We start from the raw sequence: 23,324 nt of genomic DNA on the forward strand, positions 1-23,324 counted from the left end.
CCTTTAGCACTCTCAGATGCAGTGCATCCGGCCCCATTGACTTGTGCTCGTCCAGCTTTTCTAAATAGTCCCAAACCACTTCTTTCTCCACAGAGGGTTGGTCACCTCCTCCCCATGCTGTGCTGCCCAGTGCAGTAGTCTGGGACCTGACCTTGTTCGTAAAGACAGAGGCAAAAAAAGCATTGAGTACATTAGCTTTTTCCACATCCTCTGTCACTAGGTTGCCTCTCTCATTCAGTAAGGGGCCCACGCTTTCCTTGACTTTCTTCTTGTTGCTAACATACCTGAAGAAACCCTTGAAGCCTGACCTCAAACTCATCTGAGCTCATTAAGAGCCTAATTTGAGACTAGCTACAATGAATTCCCTTTATATACCATCCAAACAGTGAAAGATGTGAAGCAGCCAAGTGTACAAGATACAAGCAGCAGGTGGTACTTTACAAAACCAATACATGAAAAAATCCAACCGTTTGCTTTAAGTTGAAGATCCAGAGTTAATCCCCACATAGAAACACTGCTGTAATGAACATCAGCTACAGAGTTTACAATGTAAAAGTCTAGAAATTCTGGAGTTGACTGAATATTTCTCATTTAAAAACTTCACTAATGAGAGATCTATACTTTAACTCTTAAAAATTAAATCAAGCTAGACACACTTAGCTCTTTTAAATCTTTGCTCAGTTAGTCTTTCTAATTCAGCCTTGCATGGGCAAAGGTTTTCATGCAGATCACTCACATTGCCTTAGTTTCAAGGCTTACGCCTACCATGCAATCTTAATTAAATTTAACAATGCTCAGTCAGAGCTGCTGCTGGCCAGCCAACACAGAGGCTGCTCATAGGGTTTTAAACAGAAAATAGGGCAAAAGGTGCAACTGAATGTAGCTCCCTCCATATCTGCACAGTGAGGGTAATGGTGTGTATATTTACATAAGTTTCAAGAGTGTCACATGCATCTATTTCTGTGCCCAGTTGCCTGCGCAGTACACGTGTGTTCATCTGCCAGGCTTCCACAAGCACACACAGACAGCGAAGTGTTGAAAACACTGCCCTAAATAACTCCCTAGAGCTACCTACATAGATGCACACGTGGAACTGCTTTTCTGGGAGCTGTGCTCAGAGACTTCACGGTGGGATGCTTATCACATGCTAAACCAGGACTCAGCACCTAAGGGACTTTTGGATGCAGCATATTATGTTGGTTTCCTGCACAGATCTGTCCTGTGAAAATGCTGCTTGCCTCTCCCCTTTTGCTGTAAAAGCATGAGGAGATGCATGGTCTGTTGCTAGTCATCCTCAACCAGAGATACTTGTACCCCTGGGGTTACACAGGAGTCTTTCAGGGGGTACATCAACTCATCTAGATATTTGCCTAGTTTTACAACAGGCTACGTAAAAACACACTAGCGAAGTCAGTACAAACTGAAATTTCACACAGACAATGACTTGTTTATAGTGCTCTCTATACTATACACTGAAATGTAAGTATAATATTTATATTCCAAATGATTTATTTTATACATCTGGTAAAAATAAGTAAGCAAGCAATCTTTCAGTAATAGTGTACTGTGACATTTTTGTCTTATGTCTGATTTTGTAAACAAGTAGTTTTTAAGTGAGGTGAAACTTGGGGGTAAGCAAGACAAATCAGACTCCTGAAAGGGGTACGTACAGTAGTCTGGAAAGGTTGAGAACCAAGGGATAAGGCACTGACCAGGGCTCAATTCACAGCTCCACCACAGACTTCCTGGGTGACCGGGGACAAGTCACTTTGTTTCTCTGTGGCTCAGGTCCCCATCTGTAAGAAAGGGATAGTAGCACTCACAGGGGTGTTGTGTGGACAAATACATTGAAGATCATGAGGTGCTCAGATACTACAGTGGTAGGAACTATGCAATTAAGACTGAAAGGCACAGAGGGTACAGCCATGACAATGAACCTACCCATTTGAAACACATATCATTGTGTATAATAAAATAAAATACATCAGTTCCTGGTATGTTTGTTTGGGTATACATGCAAAGTGCAGTTCTAGTTTGCATAAATATTGATCATCAACTTGCATCCATTTCAAACATGGTATCTGAGTGCAAGACTCTTTCAGATTCTACTCTTTCTGCCCCCAACCCCACCGTCAGATTTGTATATCAGCTCTTCCTGGGATCAGTGGTTTGGTTTTTTTTGTTAAGCGACTACCCTATGCCTGGATGGCCATTGTCAGAGTTTTTAAGAGGAACTAAGAAGCAAAAACATTTGTTTTACCCTTTTCAATGTACAAAGATGATCTCAAACATAATTAACAAGGGGGTGAATGAGGTTCTTATTTGAAAAAATCAAGACTATTAGATCCACACTTTGTTGGAAGTCCCAGGCAAGATACTTGAAGCACTTTATTAGTGATGTCACATGAGGCTATGATCCAACGTACCCACAAGCCTCAAAGAATCTTTTTGAGAGTCCCAGGACAGGTAGGAAAGTTAACTAACAGAGAGCAGAATTAACACCTTTAGTGAACACCTAGTAGGTTTCAGATTACAGGGACCAGCTGTTCTCCAAACATCTCCCAAAGTTAAGCAATGTACAAAATTATATCTTGTAACCAAGTAGCTACCAGATTAAATAAAAAATTTAATCAAAAAAGAAATGTTTTATCAACTAATTACATCTCACAGGAGAGAAAATTTACAGAGAAAAACTCAATTTCCAAAATACAGTCTTCATTAGGAATGGGCCCATCTAGCCCTCACTGATGCACAACACTAATGGCAGAAGCAATTCATTTCCTCTCCCAGTAATTGAAATTTCCTTAAGCAAAGGCTTTTGATGTAAAATTTTCTACCAAAAACCAAACAAATGAACCAGTATTACAAGCATGCTGCAAAAGGTATGAAATTTAAAAGAGAGTTACATCCACATTTTCACATTTGTTTCCTTTCTAAAGTCCTTCCGTAACTATTGCTTCCCCATAGACACAGAATTCAAAAATTGCATCAATCCCTATGAATCCCAATGACAGCAAAGGTCTGAATACAGAACCTCATACACCAGTTGACTAAACACCACCCACTGCAAATAAAAAAAAAAAATCTAAAATTTACTTCAAGGCCTTACCTCTTTCCATCCCAGACCACTAAGCACTACACAGAGCAAATATCTGAAGCAGACTGACCTTCATTGTGACAGCATTATGCATATGTTCAGATGCTGTCCTGACTCGGAACCTATACAAATAAAGATGGCTCTTGGTTACAGTAGTTATTTGGATTTCTTGTCCCAAAAAAAATGGTATGATGTTGCAGTAGACAGCTAAATATCTGTTTGTGATACATCACTGAAGTGGCTGCTTGTAAGTTGAAAGTGAAGCCATTTCCATGTGTGAAAAGTACTTGGGGATCCTTCATGATGAAAGGTACTATATAATCCTAAAAGGACATTATAACCCAGTTGCATCACATCCATCACTGAAATGGAGCAATAAACTGAGAGACAGACCATCAAAGCCTCAATATCAACAGACTGAGAAGATGAAACAGGTTTTGCACACTTCATGCAGGCAATAATCAGGATTAATTTACAAGAAGGACTAAAGGGGACAAAGAAAAAAACCAATCAAGGATGGAGGGAGTCTGCTCCTTTAAAAGATGATCCCAGATTTTCACAGATTCAGCATGTTACCTAGATGGATGAGCAAGAAGTTGTTTTTTCAAGTTAATGATACTCCTGAATTCTGAAACAAAGCCCTGCTGGAGAGAGAGAATGAATGATTTTCCAGGTAATAGTCACAGATCCATGTACTAATACACTTTTTTTAAAGCCCTGTTCAGAACAGAATGTAAATGGAAAACATTCACACACCTGACACTCTTATGAGCCTTAATGAATAAGATTTTTTACCAAACAAATACAAAAGTGGAACCTGCATGTAATCGCTCAGAACAAGTTGTTCTGAGTAACATCCACTAGCAATGCCCAACTAATTATACTAACAGAGTGGTACAGAAAGGTTCATAGATTTAAGGCCAGAAGGGACCATTTGATCACCTAGGGATAAGGTTTCCACAGATATCTCAAATGGAAACAACAACTGATTGAATCCCCCCAGCCCCCGATTTTCACTTGTGTAACTTTAGGGGAAATGGAAATATCTTCACTGATTAGTTATAAGATTTGGTTTCTTATTATGTATAAGTATAACATGTACTCACACTCCCATAGTCATGAACGTAGCACAACTGTCATCTCTGCTTCTTGTGAATTTTAATTGTCTCCTTCTCTCAGACAGAGTCAGATAATAAAGTATACCAAATAAGCGCTCAGTCCTGCAAAGGGATTTGTCACATGGAAACATGCGCGCTCACAGAATCCAAAGACTACTTCTTAATTATTAGTAACTAGGACGTCAAGCTTTTCAATCTAAAGCATGTATGAAGGTCAGGCTTTCTAAGAAACTACAGAGAAATACATGGCTTTTCTGTTAAGCCAGGGTGCTAGACCCATACATAAAGATGCAGAGAAGTTACTGCTAACCCATGCTGAGAGATGTACCTTGTTAGAGTCAACCAGGATTTACTAGAATCTAGAGCATTTCTTAGAGGTAAAAGAACACTAGGAACTACAATAGAGAGGGCCGCTGCAGGGAAAATCCTTGGAGAGCCACACTTCAAAGAAAACTTTAGACTGATGTTTATATTCTATTATTTAAGCTACTAATAAAGCCTCAGCTCAGGAAGGGTTACAGGAAACGTGAGTGTGAGAGAGAGAGAGAGAGAGCGCATGCGCGCGAGCGCACATATACTCTCTTCCGAGCAGTTCTTACACCTTCTCACAAGGTGTTTCTAGCCCACTCCAGTTTGCATCCTCACACTGTCAAGACAGCAGCTTCCCATTGGTGTTAAGGTAAATATAAGAACGAAAATTTAATGAGAAAAAAATTCAGCTAAATTTTCCTTTGCTATTAGATGTGATTATATCACCCAACTGCAGATCCCATTCACAAAATTAGAGCAAAATATTATTTGTATTACAGTTGCACTTAAAGGTCCCCCAACAAAGATTGGGAAGGACCCCATTGCACTAGGCGCTGCACATACCCATAAGACACAGTCTCTGCCACAAAGAGCTTATGGCTTAAATAGACAAGGTAGGATACCCATTTTACAGATGGGGAACTGAGGCACAGGAAGTCAGAGTGACTTGTCCAAAGTCATACAGGTGTGTGTGTGGCAGAGGTGGTCATTGAAGCCAGGTCTCTCTCAATATCCAGTTCAGTGCCTACCTTCTATATGAAATCACAGATCTAGCCAAAGGATCATTAAAACAGTTTTAGAAACTTCTAGGAAAGATTGTTCTACTTCCCGTGTGTTTTTAATATCTAAAAAAACACCCACTATGTTTAAATAGCATTCTGGGTTTGAGGCAAACTGAAAAGCCAGGATACAGTGCAAGCAGCTCAGATGAATGTCACAGGAGTCATTCTGATGGCTTACTGGACTTGATGCACAGGCCCCAATTACTTCTCTTCTACCAGTTTGCCTTTACGAACACTCATACAAACTATTAATCCCCTCTTCTCCGTTAGGGATGAATTCCAACCCCAACACCCATTCATGTGTGTGTACCCAGTTCTTGTTGGACTTCCCTCTCCCCTTGGACTCATTCCACAGCAGTTCTGAGTGGGTCCATATGGACTCAAAAATCCTTTTGATGGTGGAAACTCACAATGCATGCACTCTTAACTGCATTCTTGCTGACAGGAGGAATTTATTTGGCCTGCAGTGGAAAACAGAGCAAACATAAGCCAGGATTCAGAAGAGCTACAGCAGAAAGCTTTCAACACCTGCAAGCTCAGAATAAATGTAGAAAATAACACTTTGTACTTCTGTGGTGCTTGCACTCAGACTATGAAAGCATTTTATAAAAAGAGGGTGTGGGGGAAAGTTTATCCTGTTTTTCAACAGAAAGGGATGAAGGCCAGGATTCAGCAAAGCACATGCTTAAATCCTACTGAATTAATGAGATGTCCTGGTCTACACACAGAAGTTGCACTAGTTTAACTTAAAATCAATTTAAAACCAGATTTAGCTAGACCGGTACAACCCCTGTTTGGACACTGTGTAAGCTAAACTGAGGTAAGCATCCATACAAGGATTTGCATCAGTCTAACAGAGCCATTTTTTATACCAATTTAAGTTAAACCAGTATAACTTTTGCATATAGGCAAGCCCTAAAGCACGTGCTCAAGTGTTCTGCTAAATGAAAGCAGGTGTGATGCTCAAGGTCTGGCAGCAAGCCAGTGCCAAAAGGGGAACAGAATCCTATAGAGTCCAGGTTTCAGAGTAGCAGCCTTGTTAGCCAAGACTCTCAAGTTCTGTTCTAATCCCCTGTGCGCTAACAGACTCTGGGAATTTTCATGATTACTTTTCATATTACAGAAGCCCTGAGAGGCCCAAGTCAGAGATTGTGGCCCCTTTGTGCTAATGCACTATACAAACTATAAAGATGGCCCCATCCCAAAAGCTTACCATCTAAGTGTAACACAACAGACAGGTGGGGCAGACGGGAACAGTGGGACAATTATGATTAGTTTAAGCGGTAGAGGTCACTAAGGAAGTTCAATGAACCTCTCTTTAGGAGGCAAACAAGGAGTCTATGAGCATATGAACAAACAGACCACCCTCTTTCCTCCACATATGTCAGGACAGAAAGGAGCTGAGATGGATTTTAGTTTTATGGGAGAATGGTGCTTGCAAAAAATAAATAAATAAATAAACAAACATAAAAGGAAATTAAATGCAAAAGATAGATAAAATAAAGGTCTAGGCTGATTTAATACTTCAAAAACTAGTACAGTAACTCCTTACTTAAAGTCATCCCGGTTAACATTGTTAAGTTGCTGATCAGTTAAAGAACATGCTGATTTCAAGTTGCGCAATGCTGCCTAATGACGTTATTTGCAGCCTCCTGTTTTGTCCACTGCTTGCAGGAAGAGCAGCCCATTGGAGCTAGCTGCTGGGGGCTTGGAACCAGGGTGGACCGGCAGTCTCCCTAACAGCTCCCTGCTCCCGTAAGTTCCCTGTGTGGCAGCCGCCCAGCAGGCTATCAAATGCCAAGCAGTTCAGCTGTCCCTCCCCCAACTGCCATGTGCTGCTCCTTTCCTCTGCCTTGGAGCTGCTCCTGGGAGCCTCCTGCTTGCTGTGCGGGGGGAAGGGTGAAGAAAAGAAGAGGGGTGCTAATGTCAGAGTGTCCCCCTCCCACCCGCTACTTTACCCCATTTCAAGGGGCGAGGGGGAAGACAATCATGACAGGGCTCAGGACGGAGGGAGCTTGGTGGCAGCAGCCGCCATCTCAACTTGCTGATCTACTTAAACAGGCAATCTACTTAGAGTGGGGTTAGCATACTTAAAGGGGCAATGCCCGTCTCACTCTCTCTCTCACACACACACACGGTGTGTGTCTCTGTCTCTCTCTCTCTCATACTATCTCCCTTCCCTCCATTACTGCTGCCTTGTAGAGAATGAGGTTACATTAACAGTGTGTTAACCCTTGAGGGCTCAGCTGAGTGCTAGTTCATCATTTAGCAGTAAGGCATTCCCTGGGAAACATCCCACCCTCTGACTGCAGCACTCCAACCAAGCTTCACAATCATTGCTGTGTACAGTATTAAACTGTTTGTTTAAAACATATAGTGTGTGTTTTATATATATAAAATATAGTCTTTGGTCAGGAGAAAAAAATTTCCCTGGGGAAATTGGATTCGCTTAACATCTTTTCGCTTAAAGTGGCATTTTTCAGGAACATAACGACAACGTTAAGCGAGCAGTTACTGTCGTACCAAGGCTAAGGCTACCCAATACAGCCTTACTTGGCTGTTCCTACACACTGTGCCTGAGCTGTTCCAGAGAAGCTCCAGAGAAGATACAGTAATCTGAGGCTCCTCAAATTAAGGCTACAGGAGATGTACTTAGGCACAAGGGGACAAACAACACACAGAGCTACAACCTTGATTTCTGAAGATTAACTTGCTTTTCAGACAGGTAATCAGATCCAACCGATAACTAACTCCTCAGCAAAATTCACAACATTGTGAACAGATGCAACTTGAAGATACACAGATGCACTGTGTGTCACACTGCACATATGACCGAGACCATCTAGGAAGGTGCAACTTTGCTGCCCCTGCAGCAGAGATGAGGCTTTTTGTCTCCTTTGTGTCAGTGGTACACACTTGTAGAGATTTTTATTTTATGTAGAGTCATATTGCATCAGACATTTTCTGCCACTGACCCTCAAAATTCATTTCTTTCCATTTTTTTCTCTGCTGTCTGGGCCAGGCAGGAATGGATACTTTGGTGGTGTTCTCTATTGCAATAGTCAGGAGCGATTGCAGTGCCTCCCTAATGCTTCTACTCCTTGACTTCTTGGCTACGTAGGTGGTAGTACAGGTAGGATATCTGAGAAAAATCTAGTCCAGACAAGTTCGAAGAGGTGAAATGACTTGTCCTAGCTTATTCAGCAAACGAATGGCAAACCTGTGATTAGAACTCTGGAGTTCCTGACCCTCAGTCCTCTGTTCATTCCTTCACACCATGTTGCCTTTCATGAACTATGCACAAGAGCATACTAGGGACCCTCGCCTTTAAGTGTTTTAAAAAAAAAATGTAGGGTTTCTAAAGAAGTCTAACATTCCAACACACTTAAACAGATTTCAACTGCCCTGAAAGACCATAGAATACCAGGGTTGGAAGGGACCTCAGGAGGTCATCTAGTCCAACCCCCTGCTCAAAGCAGGGCCAGTCCCCAGTGTTTGCCCCAGATCCCTAAATGGCCCCCCTCAAGGATTGAACTCACGACCCTGGGTTTAGCAGGCCAATGCTCAAACCACTGAGCTATCCCTCCCCCCACCATCTCACCCAGGACTGAAACGCAGCCACTGCTGAAGTGGAAAGCAGCCATTGCTTAACAGCACACATCAACAGACCAAAAAGAAATAAAGAATGCAGAGCCCAACAGAAACTGCCACATTAATATTCTTCCTGCAATGACACTGCCACAAATCAGCCTAGTATCAGCAATACGTCAGCCTCATCTTCTGTAGCAAAGATGAGCTGATCTTAGATGCACTGCCCACGACGTTTCCAGTGGAGGCAGCAAAGTTTCTGTGTTCGTTTGGATTATGGCTTATAGCCAAGAATGACTAGAGGAAAGCAAATTTCCTAGGGCTAAATACACAGTAACAGATGACAACATCATAAAGGTCAATAGCTGAGTGCAACATTTCCATGAATGGAGGCTATGACACATTGTATGAATGAACAGGGAAGCCAGGCAACAAAGGAATTAGCAGAAACATAACACTTGAGTAAGGAGAGAAGAGTAAGGGAAAGTTTAGGAAGCCAAAATATTGACACTTGACAAGGCTGAGATCTATTTCTCCTGATTGTGACCACTGTTCCCTCTAAGCTGTGCGCGCTGTGCACACAGATCCTAAACCCCACGCATATGGCGAAACACGGCGTGCACAAAAATTTGCACAGAAGAAATTTTTTGTGCACACAGCCTGTCAAAAATTAGAAGGAACATTGATTGTGACTCCTACCCCCAGTAAGTTTTCAAGAAAAGTGTCTTTCTGCCTAAAATGTATTTGGGTTATTCTTAGACCAGGGAGAATTTGAAGGGAAATCCAAAATGATTTGGACAGGTCCTCTCAACTTATGTGAGCTGGGGAGAGGACAGGGAGGTAACTCTCTCTTATTTCAAGATTTTCCGAAGACATAATTAAGGTTTACAATACATATCCATTAATTCAGACTGACATAATCAGGTATGCTGTAGGTATAAGAAAACTAACATTTGAAAGTGAAGAAAAAACAAAGAAGGCTCCACAAAAAACTCTACCCCATAATGCTGCTTAGCCTCAGCTTGTCCAATCAAGGTACGCTCCTGGCATGCCCTGCAATAGTATCCGAGTACAACTAAATAGTTAGTGCTCATATAGTACTTTACAAACCTTAACAAATCTTCATTACAGTCCCAAGAAACAGCTAAGTATTAGCCCCAGAATGTCCAAGGGCCCGCACCAGGTCACTGAGAGAACAATTATTAGAACGCAGAACTTCATGCAAGTTAAAATAGGCATGGGAAACAGGATGTACTTAGCAAATGCTGTCTTCTACAGGCACCTATCGAAGGTTAGAGTCTACAGTAGATTTCACACAAGAAGCAGTCTCTAAACTAATCTCTGTTGTGTGCTTGGAGACATAATCATGCAAGATATTCCCTAGCACAGTGGTTTTCAAACTTTTTTTCTGGGGACCCAGTTGAAGAAAATCATCATAGAATATCAGGGTTGGAAGGGACTTCAGGAGGTCATCTAGCCCAACCCCCTGCTCAAAGCAGGATCAACCCCCAATTTTTGCCCCAGCTTCCTAAATGGCCCCCTCAAGGATTGAACTCACAACCCTGGGTTTAGCAGGCCAATGCTCAAACCACTGAGCTATCCCTCCCCCCCAGGGATCAATTGTTGATGCCCGCGACCCAGTAGAGCTGGGGATGAGGGGTTTGGGGTGTGGGAGGGACTCTGGGCTGGGGCAGAGGGTTGGGGATGCAGGCTCTGGGGTAGGGCCAGGATTGAGGGGTTTGGGGTGCAGGAAGGGGTTCAAAATTTGGAGGGGCTCAGGGCTGGGGAAGGGGTGCAGACTTACCTCCGGCTGTTCTGGCACCATTGACCATGCTGCGCCCCGGAAGGACTTGCTGCTGGCCGCTTCTGGGTGCAGCATGGTGTCGGAACAGGTATGGACTACCCTGCTTTAGCTGGGCACCACCGATGATGGGAATTTTAATGTCCCAGTAAACGGTGCTGACCAGAGCAACCCAGTGCCTGATATGACCCAGTACTGGGTCGCAACCCAATCTTTGAAAAACGCTGAGTTAAGAGATTCACTGAAATTGTCAGAGTGAAATCCACAGCAAAGAAATCTCTCTGCATGATGTTACATGTAAAAGCTTTGAAAATGGCTTTGCTCTTCTACTATGTGTCTAGCAGAGTCTTGTAGGTTTTTCTTGCTGGCTTGTACAAGGTCCAATTAAACCTATTGAAAGCTTTAATTCAGATGAACAAGAATAAAAAGGTAGGTGGAAAAAAAGGCCAGCTTAACATTATGCAAAACACCCCTCCAGTAACTCTTAGGCCTTGTCTACACTGCAGTTTTCAGGTTTTGTGGATATAACAATGCTCCTCTCGCAGATTTAACTCTCCTGCTACGCTGCCATAATAAAGCCACCTTGACAAGCGGCACACAGCTTTTTGCGACAAAGTTAGAGCGAGTCAGTGTCAGTGTAGACACAACGCTTGCTTATGTCACCCTACGTGGCCTCCAGGAGGTGTCCACAATGCCCATCATGATCACTCTGGTAAGCAGTTCCTACTCCGCTGCCCTGCAGCCAGGTACACAGACATGTGCCCCTCCCCCTTTAAATACCCAGGAATTGCTGGATCTGTGGGGAGAGGAGGCTGTGCAGTCGCAGCTCCTATCCAGCAGTAGGAACTTTGACATCTACAAGCAGACTGCTCATGGCATGGATGAGAAGGGGCCAGCTAGCCCCGCCAGTCCAGCTCTGGAGTGCCTGAAGCGGGAGAGGGGAGCTCCGGTAAGTACTCATTTTTCTTTGATAGTGCACAGATACATGAGGTAGAGGTGTCCTTTATTTTCTTACATGGTGCACATGGGAGAAGGGAACAAAATTAACAATGGGTACCGTTTGCATCCCCCTGCGCAGCTATGCAGTAGGGACCCTGCAGAAAAGTTTGTTAATGCACACAGCTCTCCCGGAAATCCTTCACAGAGATCTCTAGGAAACTTTCCTGCAGACGCTCTGCAATCCTCTGCCGAAGGTTCCTCGGCAAAGCTGCTTTTTTCCTCCCCACTGTAGAAAACTTTGCCATGAAAATCAGCAATTACTTCTTGAGGAACCAAAGCAGCACACAGGTGAACAGCATAGGAATCCAGTCTGAAGCTGTACACGATTTCAGCTTCTATCACCCTCGCCTGTGGAAAATGGTGCCAATATTCAGAATGGTGTCCCCAGGTGCTAGTACAGATCCTTTGTCCCTTTGAAGCCACAAAAACCGTTTGTCCCATCTTGCACTCTCACCGCCAGGCTGGATTCACCATGTTTAGTACTCTGGCCGTACTGCGTGCTTGCCAAGGGAAAGTGAGAAAGATGTGAATGTAACTTTTATGATTCAGAACTATGAATGCACACACAATATTGACTCTATTGTGTCTTTTGCTTCTGCAGATGTACCTTTGAGGGCCAGCTCCTACATACCAGCAGAGAACCTCTCTCAGATAAGGAGGTGAGCAAGGAGTATGGAGGATGTGATTGTGGCAATTTCTGAAACATCAGATCAGGCCGATAGCAAGCACAGAGCATGACAACAAACAAGAAACTACAAATGGATAGCCAAGAGAGGAGTCAGGGTCAGTAGAAAATGATAAAGCTCCTGGAGAACCACACAGAGATGCTGATGTCCCTGACTGCGCTACAGGTGGAATACATGTGTGCTCGAATCTCCCTGCAGCTCATACAGAACTGCCTTCCTTGCTGTCTCCAAACTCCCCACACACATTCCTCTCATGTTAACAGCATTTTGCAGTACTCCTTGCTCTCCCCCCTCCAGGGATATTCCCCAGAATGACAGCTGGACTTACATGCAGCTGTGAGATCCTTCACTTCAGAGAGTGCTGCTCACTGTCATGTCCCTTGTAAGAAACGTTAATCTGTGTATTACTGGTTTAATAAAAAGTGAATCTTATAAAGACAGTGATTCTTGATTTGTGACCGACAAAGGGTGGTTTCAACAGAAATTCATACAAAGTATCAATTGGCACATTTGCAGACTACAATTAACGCTCAGACAGGAATCATTATGGGGTCATTCAAGGTGGTGAGTAAACAATACCTCAATTCATTACAGAAAGAGACGTTACTGGGGCTCTGTCAAAATGCTGCTTCAAAGCATCCCTGATTCAAATAGCCCCCCCACTGATCCACTCTAATAGCCCTAGAGTCTGGTTGCTCAAAATCAGACACCCAGCAATCCACCTCAACACTCCGTCCCAGGGAAACTTTTCTCCCTTGGCTTCACAAATGTTAGGCAGAGCACAGCAGACGGCTATGCCCATGGGAATATTTTCCTCATTGAGGTCTAACCTGCCAAAAAGGCACCGCCAGCAACCCTTTAATCTGCCAAATGCACATTCTACCGTCATTCTGCACCTGCTGAGCCTGTTGTTGAAGCACTCCTTTCTGCTGCTAAGGTTTCTGGTGTAGGGCTTTGTGAGCCACAGGAGTAAAGGGTAGGCTGGGTCTCCCAGGATCACTATGGGCATTTCAACATTCCCATTGGAATCTTCTGGTCTGGGAAGAAAGTTCCTGCGTGCAGCTTTCTATACAAGCCAGTGTTCCTGAAGATGCGTGCGCCATGCACCTTCCCTGACCACCCTGCGTTAATGTCAGTGAAACGATCTCGGTGATCCACCAGCGCCTGCAATACCACAGAAAGTAGCCCTTTCAGTTGATGTACTCCATCACGAGATGGTCTGGGGCTAAAATTGGGATAGGTGCCCCATCTACTCCCCGCCACAGTTAGGGAATCCAATTGCCACAAAGCCATCCACTATTTCCTACACATTACCCAGACTTGCAGTCCTTCATCGCAGGAAGCGATTAATGGCCCTCCACACTTGCATCACCGCAACCTCCACAGTGGACTTTACAACTCCAAACTGATTCGCAACTGAACAGTAGTGGTCTGGAGTTGCCACCTTCCACACAGTGATGGCAACTTGCTTTTCCATCATTAGGGGAGTTCTCGTTTTGGTGTCCTTGCACCACAGGGTGGGGACAAGCTCCACACAGTTCAAAGAAGGTGGCCTCATGCATCCAAAAGTTCTGTGGTCACTGCTCGTCATCCCATACCTGCATCACAATCTTATCCCACCACTGGGTGCTTGTTTCCAGGGCCCAATAGCGACAGTCCACTGTGTGCAGCTGCTCCATGAATACTGTGACGGGGCAAGGCGAGATGGCTATAGAAAAGTAGTGGGAGATAGATATATTAGCTCCAGGCTAAACAAATCCCTGGTACCAGGTTAAGTGAAATGGAAGCTGTTCCAGGTCAATTAAGACACCTGGGGCCAATTAAGAACTTTCCAGAAGGCAGGGAGAATGCTAGGTTGATTGGGAAACCTGAAGCCAGTCAGGGGCTGGCTGAAACTAGTTAAAAGCCTCCCAGTCAGTCAGGTGGGTGTGCATGTCAGGAGCTGTGGGAGGAAGTTGTGCTGTTGGAGAAGCTGAGTAGTACACACCATATCTGGCACAAGGAAGGAGGCCCTGAGGTAAGGGTGAAGTGGAGCTTGAGGAAGTAAGGGCTGCTGTGGGGGAAGTAGCCCAGGGAATTGTACATATCATGTTTCTAAAAGGTCAGCTACCATAGCTGATACTATTAGGGTCCCTGGGCTGGAGCCCGGAGTAGAAGGTGGGCCTGGGCTCCCCCCACCACCTTTGCCCCCTGATTAATCACTGAGACTGGGAGACAACAGAGACTGTGCAAGGAAGGATAACTTCTCCTCACCTCCCTTGCTGGCTTATGATGAAAATGGCTCAGTAGTCTGTGACCCTTGTCCCTAGAGGAAGAAGGGTTACGTGGAGGGTCACAGTGAGCCTCTGAGGCTAGCAAAATCCGCCAGGAAACGCGGGACCCACCGAGGCAAGGACAGAGCTTTGTCACAATACCAACATCAATCTTGAATTGTTTCTTTCCATGGCACCCAGCAGGGCAGGCAGCATGGATTCCAGTTCAGATTTGCAGTTCATGAAATACTGCAGGATCAGGCAGGTTGTGTTCATAACGCTTCTCACAAGACTGTAAAGCAGTGCAAGATCCATGCTTTCAGGCAGAAATGGCAGGCACAAAGTTTACAAGGGCAGTTGAAAAATGGTGCAAAAAATGCAGTTGAAAGCCTTTGGAATTATGGGATGGAGAAAACTGCATCATGGGGGCAGTGGTCCCACCTCCATTATGCACTGTGATCCATTCCCAGAATTCTTAGCAGGAGAAGGTGGCAATTTACAGTGGTATAGCTACTCATGGTGCACTGCTCCCTCTGTTGATGCTAGAGCACCAACTATGGATGTGCTCTGCCAACACATGGAGCATTGTGTGAACATGCCCAAGTGATGTAATTAAAGCGGTTTATGATCTGTGGCCTTAATGAACTTGATATTAAGCTCGTTGCACCATTTTTGTCTGAATGCAAGGGAGTCTTACATAAGTTTGTTAAGCCATTGGTAGACGTGATCTGCTAAAGGCACTTGCTGGCTATATTTTCAGGCACTCTTCTAGTGGGAAGGTAGTCAGGAGTTGTGTGTATTACAGGTGACAGGCACATTTATTTGGGAGGACAGGACTTGGGAGCCCAGTAGGCTGGATTTGGCTTACAAGATATCCATTACTGATCTGGTGGTCCTCATTAAGGACTAGCTTTGCATGAATTTTAAAGATCCAAATCAACAAGGATTTGGGGCTTTAAACATTACTTAACTTTATGCTTGTGTGTAGTCCCACTGGTTTCAACATGAAAATCCACTCAGAAAATTAAGCACGTGCTCAAGTCTGCAGACATAGGGCCTAAAATTTTAAAGTTCAGACACTTAGAGGAAATACAAAAATTAAAACACTGTCTACAAGCCATTCAAAATGGAACTAAAAAAAGGAATTTTCCTTAGATCTTCTCCCTCCCTCTGCCCCCCCCCCCACAAAACGAAAATTCCAATCTAAAAAGAAAGCTTCTGTGAATCTTCTAACAGTGTGATTTCACTTAAATTATCTTCTACATAAGTTCCAGTCTTAACTATAGAGTTCACAATCCAGAAGACTACAGTACTGGTAGGAGGAAACATTTACATTGTTCTGAGACCCTTACACGTTGTGGTTTAATTGCCTAGACACTGGAGTTGGTTAATGGACCTCTGACCACACCACCTTCCAAATAATCAATCAGTTTAAAATTTTTTGTTTTAAAAATCAGCTAAATAAAATCAGCCCATCCTCAAAGGATACAGGCCAGAATCCTACTGTCAGACCTGGGCAATACATGCCGCTTGGATAGTAAGCAAAGCCCTAATCAAAAACTGAAGGGCAAACCATTTTCACAGGATTCACATGCTGACATAAGACAAGCTTAACAGAATTTGCAAGCTATACTGACTATCCATTTCACACACATTGTCTCTTAGGCAGAGACAGGGCTAGCTCACTGGGGGGTTTAAGCATGAATATTTTACCCCCCCCCCACACACACACCACATACTAAAAAGCAAATAGTGGACCCCAAGCAATCGCTCAGTCTGATTATACCTAGAGCTGGCACTGCTCTTGGGCCTGGTCTTTGCCCATTTTCTAGTTGTCAAGTGTCCGGAGTCACTAAGGCTACAGCTGCACCAATGCAGCTGTGGCATTTCTGGTGAAATGCTCTAAGCCAGGGGTTGGCAATCTTTGGCACACAGCCCATCAGGGTAATTCACAGGCAGGCCGAGAGACATTTTGTTTACGTTGACTGTCCGCAGGCATGCCCGCCACAGCTCCCAGTGGCCGCAGTTTGCTGTTCCTGGCCAATGGGAGCTGTGGGGGGGGGCATGCCTATGGACAGTCAATGTACACAAAACGTCTCGTGGCCCGCCAGCAGATTACCCTGATAGGCTGCATGCCGAAGGTTGCCAACCCCTGCTCTAAGCCAACCGGAGAGAGCTCTCCCCTTGGCTTAATTATTCTATCAGCTCTCCTGCCGACATAGGCGCTTAGCTCAATATAACTTCAGGTGTGAATAATCCACACGGCTGAGCGACGAAACTTATACTGAGGCAAGTTCTCGTGTAGACAAGGTGTAAGCCACCATACTGGGTGACAATCTTCAGTCTCAAGGACGAGGGCCCAGGAACCAATGAACTTGGACCCTGAACGGCCCACCTAGTCCTAGACATGGTACTTCCAGTTCAGTGCCCAGGCACACACTGAATGGGAGCCGGTCCCCGTGGCGGCACAGGGGCAGCTGCCCAGACGCCACCGCTGCAGGCCCCGCGCGTGTGGGAGAGAGAGCGTGAGTCTCCAGAGCACCTTTGCCCAGCCCTCGCTCCTGTCTCCACCCCCGGCCAGGCAGGTGGCCCCTGGCGTTGCTTGGCCAGGGCGCGCACCTGGAGCAATGCGCCGCCAGCCGCCGGCGACAGGTGGCCACACACGCAGCGCGAACTCCGCCCCGTGCCAAGGCCGGGAGCAGCGGTGCAAATCCCGGGCACGCCCTGGCCGAGCACGGGGCAGGCGGTTCCCAGGGGCAGCGGGCTAAGCCGGGGGGGGGGGGGGTGGTGGACACACGAAATGCCTCACCCCAACCCCAGCGCCCGCCCTGGCTCCGGCCCCCCCGGGGCAGGGGGCACCCAGCGCGGAGACACGGAGCGGCCCCCGCAGCACCTGGCCCGGGGGTAGGGGGCGCCCCGCCGCCTGGGGCTCCCCGCCTGACGCGCTTACCCGGCCAGCGGCAGCCACGCCGCGCGCCCGGCCCCCGCTCCGGCTCCGGCGCAGCTGCCTGGGGAAGCGGAGCTGGGGCTGCAGAACCCTGCGCGGCGGCGCCGGCCCCGCCACATGCCTCTGCCAGGCCCCGCCCCCCTGCCGGTGCCGAGCCGGCCCCGCCTCCGCCTCCAGCCCGTAGCCACGCCCCTATTCCGGCCCCGCCTCCCACGGCTCCCCCCCCCCCACCGCCGGCGAGCTCAGCTTCCCTCTCAGAGGTTGCGTTCCTGAGAAGGCGGGGCTACGCGCGCGCGCGGCTCCCTCCAGCCTGCGGAAGTGAGGGGAAAGGGGCGGGGCTAATCTGGAGGGCCGCGCATCGACGTGGAAGGGAAGCGGAAGCGGATGCGTGGTGCGGCGCCGACGGTAGCGATGGGGGGGGAGGGCGGGGAGGAGAGAAAGGGGATGTAGTGGGGGGATTACTCCTGCGGTGTGAGCAGCCTCCCCCCGCCCCTGGGGTCCCAGTGGTTCCCTCTGGCATCGCCCACGGGGCTCGCTCTCGCGGGGGGCGGGGGGGCGGCACTGGGTGAACCCTCCGGGGGGCTGTCGGGGGGGCGGGCTGGGCCTCGCCCTGCCCTGCCCTGCCCTGCCCTACCTGGGGGTGCCCAGGGACGTCCGGCTCTGCCCTGCTGGCCGCTCCAGCCCTGAGCCACTGCGGCCAAGGGATCCCGAGGCTGGGCGCTGGCCCTTCCCTGCCTGAGCCCGCAGGAGCCTCGCCGCCACCGCGCTGCTTTGTCGGGTCTGGACCAGCTGCCAGGGCGAAGGACTGAGTGGACCTTGGTGGCCTTTGAACCCAGGCTTGGAGGAGGTTGGGTACAGCGCAGCTCCTGCTTCTCCTGTTACACCCTTAGGTCTCGGCGAGGGGTTTGTGGCAGACCGGGCAAAACACTGTACTGTTAAAAATATACACAGGTACCTTCCTGACCAATTATCTGAGGGCATGTGAGGTCTAACTCAGCCCTGGCATAGGTACCCACCATTCCCATTGGTTTCGGTAGAGCTTAACCTGCCTAGTCTCTGGCTCCCAACTGTTTGGGATTGTTAATGTTGGTTTAATTAATCATTTTTATAGCAAAATATCGCCACCTCTCAGATTCCACTGCAAGAACTTTCACCTTACTGTACTCCAGTATTGGCATAGCAACTCTCAGGTTATTCCCCTCCAGCAGCAAGACCAGAGAGAAAACTCACTATCTGTCCGGGTCACCCCTCCACTGGCAGCAGGATTGGAGGCGGTGGAAACTGAAGGTTAAGGCGCTACAGCCCATAAGGCCAGCCCTGTTCCTTTGTTGTCATACAGAATCTCGCTCTCCTTCATACTTATAATTCTTTAGGAAAAACCTTTGATCTCTCTGTTGATGAATTATCTGTGTATTCTACGGCTTATAAAGCCATTTCCCCACCATTTCTCGAAGGAATGAGAATATACAGAAGTAATTGATGTTTTCTGCAAAATCAAAACAATTAAAAACTAAATTCATCACACTTTTCATTTTTTGAGCTACTACTTAGATTCTCTGTGTTCACAAAAGGCAGTCACCAGTGATGTTTTTATTATGTATAAGGCACCCAAAGTGTGCATTGCATATTACACAATATATAGCTCTTAGAGTCCAGTTTAGGATACACTGGACAATTTGGAGACAAGTAGATGTAGTCATACGAACGTATTTCGTTTCTTCTTGTGTTTCTGAATTTCTCTAAACAGTAAGACCTATTAAAGCTTATTCACTCCAATGGCCACCGTCTCCTCAAGGTACTGCTTCCTGAAATCCCAGTCTAATACTAATATAAAATGCAAGCAAAATTTTAAGTGAATGTCACAGGAGATTAGGAAATATTGAGAAAGGGGGCAATACGTTGGTAGTGTGTGTACAAATTGCTAGGTAAACCACTAGGAATATACACAGTGCAACAGGTTCTCATTCCATCAGTCTTGTAGGTGGTGGTGAAGCTGAGGAACTGTGTACTCTGCAGCAATTTGGGCCCACGTTTTGTACCAGGGTCCCTGGAATCTGCAGCAGGAATGTCTGTGGCACCACCTTCATTTAAAATTTTAAAAGGAAGCTGTTACGGAATTAAAAATTAATAATACAATTGGTACAGTAGAACCTGGGTTATGTTGATCTCCATATTTTCCATTTTTGACATACCAAAGATTTATATAACCATGTATAACTGCATCTGATGGCTGGTTATTAGGGACATTTGAAGCTTTCATGCCCTGAAGTGGCATGGAAGGCATTTTGGCTTTTTGCAAAAAGGACATTAGCTGGTGTTTCTGCTAAAAGATCAGCAGTGACACAGTTAAATGCTGACATTTAAATTATCTTTGGCTTTCAGAATTTAACTCATTGCGATAAAGGGAGCTTTTCAGGATGTCTGCAGACTCAGGGAGATAATACTGCATTGGATTACCCTCTGGTCATGGTTTCCTTTACAACCATAAAGTCTAGGAGCATAATTTTTTACTTAATGAAAACTTATATTCTGATCAAACCTCTGCAGCAAGAGGCAGATTCCATGGACTAGCAGAATACACCAGGCTTCAGTTAAGCCACATATGCCCATTTTAGGTCAAACACATTTTCTATAAGTTCCATTCCCTTCAGGCATTTCCAGATGGCCCAGAGAAGAATTTTGTGAATTCAGCAGACCGCTTCAAGTGCTTCGTACAGTCCACATTATGATATGCCATGTACGGTCTTGATGACAGTAAACATGTCAAGAAGGAGAATGCAATTAGCTCTAGCTATCTCAAATCATACATTGATTGGTGTTTCCATTAATCTTGCCAGTGGTGGCACTGAATCTGAGATCATTCATGCACTCCGCCTAGAAATTTATAACAGGCAATTTTTTTTTTTTCTTAAGCAGGAGAAAATGCTAGCCTGGTCGATGTTATACATATTTTAAATCATGACTAAATGTATTACCTATGTGTATCGTTACATGCACTAGTGACAACTACAAAGATCTCCCTACCATTTCGGGAGGTCAGGGCTCAAGAAAAGTAGGAGAGACAGCTGAAAGATAAATGAACCCAGCAACCCGTGTGGAGCAGTGGGATAGATGATCTGGCAGGACCATGCAGAGTAGTAGGGTAAATAATCCAGAGCTGCTGAGCAGAGCCGTGGAGGGAGGGGGAAGGCAATTCTCTGGAAGAGGAAAGCAGCAGGGGGAAAAGGTTTGACACAGCATAAGCACAGAAATTAAGTCTGGGGAGAATCCATATAGTGACAAACATACTGAAAAAAGTACCAATGATCATGCAAATAAAGGCATTGTTAGGTTACCAAAGTCCCTCAGCTCATCTTGTAATTCACATTCCTTATCTGTCATTTATGCTGGTATATTACACTCTGAGCATCCTGAAGGACATTATTTTGAAAGGTGTTCAAAGGTCTTTACAACATTCTGTGCAGGTCCACATGCCTTGTGTGAAAAGTTAGGGTGCTAAGTCCTGCTGGCAATAACAGGTTCTCTCTTAGAATATAAATCAGGGATAAACTGGTGGCACCCTTCTATTTGTTTTGCATTTATTCCAAATTGTCAGGAGAGCAGAGATTACAGGATGTAAAGACATGCAATCAAGGGAATTGGTCTGAAAAAAAGATTAAAAAGAGATTATTTTAGGATGCTGCTTTAAACAAAAATTGCTCTAATATAAATCTGAGCCTATAACCTATCTGGGGATTTGGCAGTGACCAAAGACCATAGTTTTGAGTTAAGGAAACAGTGTGCTTTTGTTTCAAGAAAGGATGGTGACCTGGTCAGGGAAGATTTGATCTTCTTTGCTTTCAAAATAAAGTTATTTTCAAAGGAGTGCAGAGAACTCAGTCACACATCTTCCATTAAGTTTAACGGAAATTGTGGCGAAATCCTATGTGCCGCTTTGAAAAAAAATCTAAATCAGTGTTCTTGTTTCCTAACAAAAAGAGGCCTCTGAAAATGGAATGGTTACACATGGAGGATCCAAAAGCCTCTTGGGATTGAGTGGTTCCTTTCCCCCTGTAGTGTACTGGACTGGATAGACGACTGGTTTGATCTGAGGTAGCCATTCCTCTTCCCTCTCCATAACAATGAAAATAATCCATCAAATGTCCAGATTATATGGGGTGAGTACAGCCCATTACAAAATAAGAATTAAAAGTTTAACTGGGCCAGAATCACTTCTAGTGTAACTCTACTAAAGCCCATTGAAACCAAAGATGAGTTTAGCCCACTGTCTTTCTGTAATCTTCCTTTCACATAGGACATGCCTCTGCCAACTCTTAGGCTGCGAAGAGTCTGGATAGAGCTGTTGACAATATGTTTGCAGAATACTAAATACCACTGAATATTTTCTGTAAATATTTACATTTAGAGGAAAAGATTTGCTCTTTGCATAGTTTGCATGTTAGCATCTGCTCTGCTGCACACAAATTACTAATAAATACCACATTGTAAAAGAAAAAAAATCCGTGCTGGTTCTTCAGGGCCATTTAATTAAGGAAGAAGACCTGACAAGAAAGCAAATTGCTGGGGAATTACACTATCTTGAAAGTACCAGCAGTGGAGCATTGTATTTATCCACAGAACAGGGCCAGCACAGGCATAGTATTGCAGGTTTCCCATGTGCTGCCCTAACCAGGGGTGGCACATTTGTATAATTTTTGGTGGTGCCCAGGATAGGTCTAAGTACCCCCCACACACACACACACACCTGCCTTGTAAGCCTATATAGATATATTTTTTAATTATGTAAAAATGAGAGGGCTCTGGGGTGGGGCTGGTGATGAGGGGTGTGGGAGGGGCTCAGGCACAGGGTTGGGGTGCAGCTTGCAGGGTGAAGGCTCTGGCTGGGCCTGGGGATGATGGGGGTTGGGGTGTGGGAGGGACTCAGGGCTGGGGCAGAGGGTTAGGGTTGGGGGGGGTGCGGGCTCTGGGGTGGGGGAGGGCAGGGGAAAAGGAGTTTGGGGTACAGGCAGGCTGCCCCAGGGCTGGGACCAGAGAGGAGGACTCCCCCCAGCCCTCTCCCCGCCAGCAGCAGCTAGCTCCAGGGGAGGGGCCCCCCGGCAGCACTCTCACCACTGTCACTGCACATGCTCCTAGGGCCCCTCTCAGGTCCAGAAAGCCCCCTTGCCTCCCCTGTGGTGCGTGCCGGGTGTGGGGGCTGTCATCACATGTGTGCCTCCTCCCTTGCTGCTGCCCCTCACTGTAGCCTCACTGGGGGGGGCTGCCCCTTGCCCAGTGTGGGGCAGGAGCGGTGACTGCGAGCACGTAGGGAGGAACCCTGTGCTGGTGGAGGGTCCCAATGGAAAAGGGAAGGGTCCGAGGTGGAAGGGCAGGGGCAGGGTCAGCCTGCCCTGGGACTAGGGCTGGGAGGCACTAGGACCTTGCAGCAGCAGTTGATGCCAGGAGCCAGCAGAGTAGAGCGCAGTGTGGAGCTGCAGGGGGCAAACACCAGCTTGAGACAGGGATGCTCTGTGGCCCAGGGGAGGCGCCCGGGGCAGCAAGTGGGGTCCGGGAGACACTTGGAGGAGATGCATGGGGGCAGCACGTGGGGCTGGGGGAGAGACCTGGCCCCAAACATTGGGGGAGCTGGGCCCATGGGCCCTGAATATTGCTGGAGCCAAGGCACCATGGGCCCATATAACCTGTCACTCCCGGCCCTAACAATGTGTCCTAACCCTGACATGGAGGGGCCATCTTGAGGGGTCAGAG

At 46.3% G+C, this 23,324-nt stretch overlaps 1 protein-coding gene across 5 annotated transcripts in view; it reads right to left on the minus strand.

The window, feature by feature from the left end:
- The window catches only part of C6H11orf24 (chromosome 6 C11orf24 homolog), a 65,604-nt gene extending 47,219 nt beyond the window's left edge, over positions 1-18,385 (minus strand). Inside the window, exons 1-2 of one of the 5 annotated variants that reach the window (XM_073347083.1) lie at positions 17,583-17,701; positions 1,713-1,796 (exon numbers count right to left, since the gene is read on the minus strand). The gene's annotated coding sequence lies outside the window, so the exon portion shown is untranslated. Of the gene's footprint in view, positions 1-1,670; positions 1,797-13,276; positions 13,545-13,694; positions 13,951-17,582; positions 17,702-18,213 lie in introns of those variants that run through there. The other 4 variants (XM_073347081.1, XM_073347082.1, XM_073347080.1 and 1 more) reach the window with 4 other exon arrangements.
- Between the last annotated feature and the right edge of the window lie 4,939 nt (positions 18,386-23,324).

Source organism: Lepidochelys kempii, chromosome 6, assembly GCF_965140265.1.
Source record: "Lepidochelys kempii isolate rLepKem1 chromosome 6, rLepKem1.hap2, whole genome shotgun sequence".
NCBI lineage: Eukaryota > Metazoa > Chordata > Testudines > Cheloniidae > Lepidochelys > Lepidochelys kempii.